Genomic DNA, 6,000 nt, shown 5'->3' on the forward strand with positions numbered 1-6,000 from the left:
GTTCGGTGGTGATCATTCAATCTTTTGTGATCAAGTTAATACAATAGCTTGATATCTGATTCTCACCGCAACACTTTTGATCAACTTGAATCGGAGGGTTCGCATTAGATTGAAACTTTGTGATTAACCTAATTTAAGGGTTAGAATTATGCACAAGCTATTCCTAAGGGAACATGTCATGTTATTAAAAAATTCATTAAAACTATCTAATATTCTAAGTCAAAAATTAGTTCTAAAGGAGCATGCATTTATGGCTAAAACAATAAAATAAACCCCTAAGGGGCAAAATGGTCATTTTACAAAGATATTGGTATTGAATTAATTTCTACTCATAAAATTCAATTAAAATCAATTAATTCTATTTTATTCTAATTAGTTCTAAAATTCTAGAAAATTATCTAATTATCTAATTGATTCCTAATTTTCTAAATTTAACTAACTAACCAAATTATATTTCTAAAATTCTAGTTAACTATTTACTAATCAAGAATTAAGTCCTAATTATACTAATCTCCTTTTAACCTAATAAACCTAATTAATCAATCAAGACTTAAAAATCCTAATTACTAATTAAGTCTTAATTATGACCTAAATCCTAATTACTAATTAAGTCTTAATTATGACCTAAATCCTAATTACTAACTAAATTCTTAATAGCTAATTAATCCACTATGTGCTAATTAAACAAAAAACAAGAAACAAGAAACAGGACCAACAAAACTGGAATCGGGCCCATTGCACTTGCAGTACTATGGGGGGGGGGTGATTCTGAATCTGGATATGGGCCTCAAAACAGAGGCCCATGCTACTGCAGGCAATGTAGGGTGCAAGAAATAGTTTCGACTCAGTAATCCGCTTGGGCCTAAGGCCTAACCCTGGATACAAGCCCCAAACCCGTGGTCACATGAGGATACGAGCTTCCTCCATACAAGATCGAAACGCAGTCGTAGCGGCCATGAACGAATGCTCTTTGTTTCAGCGTCTCCATCATCATCAACGATATCACATCCTGTTTCCAATCGAACTAGAGGAGCTTCGATCTCGTCGGCAATGCATTCATTTTTGCAGCTTCATGCTTGAAGGTATGAGGTCACAAAGGTTGGATGGTGCAAAAACTCAAAGTACTCCATGAGGCTCAAAAGCTTCAACGACGCCGTTTTCTCAGGTGTGAATCATGTGTGAACAGCGGAAGAAGAAAACTCAAAGTACTCACCAGGTTTTGTTCTGCTTTTCTTCTTTCTCTCTGAACCTCGAACCTCCTTCTTCTTTCTTGTGTTGATGTTGATCCTCTTTGCAGAACATAGAAGTTACAGCAGATGATTTCAGAAGTTGGATTGCAGGATGTAGATTGTAGAACATCCTTGTTGCAGAAGATGATTGTAGATGATTGTAGAAGGGCTTTGTTGCAGAAGATTGCATAATGAAGATTGGATGGATCGTGCAGAGGATCAATTTGAACTCCCTCTCTCAATCTCAATGAGTTCCTTTTATAACCTTCCCAAATTATTTCTGTTATGAATTCAGATGAAATTCAACCGAAATTTTGTTTGAAATTCAATTTCTGTTAGAGATGTCATAAGTTAGTTAGAACTTAAATTCATCCTCCAACCCAAATAAAATGCAGGTGAAACTGAATTTACATTGCCTTTCTGAGATATTGGGCCCGTTTGTTTTGGCTTTTTAAAAAAAAAATTATATAGTGTTACAAATTTTAGTGTAAAAAAAAATTACAAAGAAACTTTTCATAAAAGCTTCAAATGAAAATTTGGTTTGAATAGTTATTCTTAAAATGTTCTTTTAGGTATTTCATCATTTTATCGAAACTTTTTTTGGATATCAAATTTTCAAAAAATCACTTAATTTTGAAGCTATTTCAAATAGCTTTTCATAAAAATCATTTTTAAGATACAACTTTTTGAAAAAGTTGTGATTTTGACTATGTTTTGATCTTCAATAATGTATATTTTTGTTATAGAATGAACAATTCAATCTTTTAATTTATAGAAAACAAATTTAGAAAAACTTATAATATTTTGAAAAACATTTTTGTAGAATCCATTTTCAAAAATACAAAGAAAAAATCCATTTTTTTAAAGCTAAAACAAACTGGCCCATTATGTTATTGAAAGTCATTTTACTGCTTTGTTAATTAGTTATCTGTGAAAACAAATTGACCTGTGAGTGCTTACATTTTGTTGGATGCCTTCTCAAGTACAAGACCTGCAGGGTCATGAATTAATTCTGCAGGGCAAGTGCTATGTATTTTATTTGGATTGTCTTGTTATGAATTTGTTTAGTTAGGATACATATTTAAAATTCTGAATGTCATGACCTTTTGTGTATGCACTGTTTGAACAAAATCATGTTATGCTATGGTGAAGTTATATGGTATATATACAGGTGGATGTGTGAAGGAGCTTAGACTGATGTGTTTCCATTAGCAGGACCATGAACATGTTGTATTTTGCAAAATGCTTGTATCGATTTGCAGGGTAATGGTTTTTCGAATTCTGTCAGGCCAAGCCCTATTTGAAGCAAGGCAAGGCAATGTTTGGCTTAGTGTAATGGTTGCGGCTAAACTCACGTGGTCTGAAGAATGACTCCAATAGTGATGGAAAATGGATGGTGGACCTTGAATATAGAAGCTAATACTTGTAATCAAATTAGATCTTGTGCATTTAGAACTTGTACAACTTGTTTGATTGAAGTGTAATATCCATTAACAACTATGTATGCAACATGATCTTTGATAACACTTCACTTATTTTCAATCAATTCTCCAAATTCATTCCATGTGGTCTATGTATATGTGTATGTAGGACTTCATGTATTGGTGAATGAAGGTAAAATTAATCATGAATCTATGTATGATAAATGACGGTGGGAATGGATGAGTGAATTCAAAGATTTGAATACACTTCTTTAGGCATGACATAATGTAGTAGATGTATGAATGAATGATGTGAATGGGATTAGAAAGTTCGAAGTGAATTCTTAATCAAGCATGAAAAAGTGATATGAACCAAAACTCTAATTTGATATGTGTTGTATGTATGAAGTGAAAAGATGATGATGAACGTGGTTGACTTATGGTAGAAGATTGCAATGAAAAGCTTGAAAAGTTTGATTATGAATTGAATTCTTGAGCTTGAAAGAGACCATTGAATTGTTAATGTAATGGATATTAAGACATTTGGATGGAATGTGTATTATTTTACGAAAAGAATATTGAATGGTTTATGAAGCTTTGAATCCTTATATCTTGAAGATTGGATTATGTAGAGATGTTTTTGTTAGTCATGACTATGCCATACTCAAAATGGTCAACACATGTGAATGGTTTATAATGGAATGAATATAATGAAGTGTAGTTTGGCCTAGGATTGGCTTTTGGATGAAGTGAATGACCATGATGAAATTGGTAATTCAATGACTATGATGAAATTGTATAAGGTGGAATGATCTTATCTTGGACTTGGAAATGAATCTTGGACATTGAATGGTAAATTAAATGGAAAATGGTCAAATTGTGAAATGAATCAACGCTTTTGAAATGGACATGAATTGAAGATAAATGGCTTGGAAATGACTTATAGAAAGTAGTTGAATTTGGTCAACTAGTTGACCAAAAAGCCAACAGTTGACCAAAGTCAACAATTGACCAAAGTCAATTGTATCAGGTTTTCCTTGTATAGACTTGTGTAGGTGGGCATGAATATTGGGTAAACATGGATGGATCCAAAATAAAGACCTAGACCTGGTTTCAAAGCCTTGATGGATCAAAAGTAAATCAAGGCCAAAAAATATTAAAGGATTGGCGCAAGCATGAATTCATCGACCAAGGAATAGCAATCCACACCATATGCATATGAGACATGACCTTGAAAGAGCTACAATGATATGTGTATGATGCACAAGATGATGGGAATGAGCCTTCTCCAAATAAATTAGGGTTTCGGTCAAACCAAGATGTCTTTGTCAATTACCTACTTGCATGGGCCTTCAAGCATCTAAAGCTAGGGTTTCCAAAAGCATATATTTCAATCAAAGGCCTTGGATGAAATATGATGCTCCTCAACTAAGTCTTCAACATATGAAACCCCAACTAGGGTTTAGAGGCCAAGATGAGACCTAGGGATAATCATGCAACATCACTACCCAATTACCTACAAATTAAGGTTTGAACCCCTCTAAAGAGTACCATGATTGAATTCAAGCTTCACATATCAATTCATTAGGGTTTTGCATCCCCTAGAACCAGATGAATATCCAAGCCAAAACTCTAAGGTTTCATCCACTCCAAAGCCCTAGCTTTACAAGCCAATAACTTTGAATCCACAATGATCAACCAATAGATATGAATGAATGATTGATACATATGAATGAAACATGAGGATATGTGAATGATTCTCAAGTTAAGGGTTGAATGAAGAGATTAAAAGGGGAGGGAAAAGTTTGAGGGACAAAACTCGGCCCAAAGAAAGATGGTAAAGTAAAAATGTTTGTGGATTACCGTGACCTGAATAGAGAAAGTCCTAAAGAAGATAACACCGCTCAATTTTGCATCTTTTCCTTCATGGATGGCTTCTCCGATTATAATCAAATCAAGATGGCTCCTGCAGACATGGAGAAAACCACATTCATCACCCTTTAGGGCACCTTCTATTATAAAGTAATGTCATTTGGATTGAAAAATATTGGGGTAACATACCAAAGAGCGATGGTGACTCTCTTCCACGACATGATCGATAAAGAGATAGAGGTCTAGGTCGAAAATATGATTTCCAACTCTCAAACAAAAGAATATCACTTGGTAAATCTACAAAAGTTATTTGATCGCCTGAGAAAATTCATGTTGCGTCTAAATCCTTTGAATTGAACTTTTGGTGTCATATCCGACAAGTTATTGGGGTTCATCGTCAGCGAAATACGAATTGAAAGTAATCCATGCAAAGTAAAATCTATACAATAAATGCTAGTTTCAAAGGCTGGAAAAGAAGTATGTGGTTTCTTGGGAAGATTTAAGTTTATTGCTAGATGCATCTCACACCTTATGACCACTTGTGAACCAATATTCAAATTGCTAAAAAAGGATTAAGTTATCGAGTGGAATGAAGATTGTCAAAAGGAAATCGATAGAATCAAAGAATACTTACAAGAGCCACCAATACTGATACCTCCTATTCCGGAGAGACCTTTCATTATGTACTTAACAATACTCGATGAATCGATGGGTTGTGTATTGCATCAACAGGATGAGACTGGAAGAAAAGAAAATGTTATCTACTACTTGAGAAAGAAGTTCACAGATTGTGAATCCAGATACTCATTACTTGAGAAATCTTGTTGTGCACTGGCATGGGCTTCCTGACGTCTAAGGAAATACATGTTAAGCCACACCATGTGGTTGATATCAAAGATGGATCCTATCAAGTACATCTCCGGGAAGCCGACTCTCATCGGGAGAATCACCTGTTGGCAAATGTTGTTATTCGAATACAACATCTAATATGTCACTCAAAAGGCAATAAAGGGAAGGGTGTTGTTAGAATATCTCGTTCACCAACCAGTGGAAGATTATCATCCTATGCGGTTTGAATTTCTTGACGAGAATATCATGGTTCTAAATGAAGGAAATGTCATAAGTGACAATGAAGGACCCTAACCAGGAGCTCAATGGAAGCTCATGTTCGATGGTGCCTAAAATACAACTGGGCGTTGAATTGGAGTTGTCTTAATCTCTCTAAGGAGTGTTTATACTCCTTTCACGGTAATGATATGCTTTAACTGCAAGAACAAATGGCATAATACGAAGCGAATATCAAGGGTATTGAAGTTGTTATATCCCTAAGGATAAAGATCCTAGAGGTGTATGGGGACTCTACACTAGTCATCTATCAACTAAAAGGAGAACGGGAAACTCATCATCCAAAGTTGATCCTATACTGTAAGACCCTAAGTTTGACCCTAAGATCCCTCATTCATTGGGTTTGCATTGGG

This window comes from Lathyrus oleraceus, chromosome 7 (genome assembly GCF_024323335.1).
Source record: "Lathyrus oleraceus cultivar Zhongwan6 chromosome 7, CAAS_Psat_ZW6_1.0, whole genome shotgun sequence".
Lineage (NCBI taxonomy): Eukaryota > Viridiplantae > Streptophyta > Magnoliopsida > Fabales > Fabaceae > Lathyrus > Lathyrus oleraceus.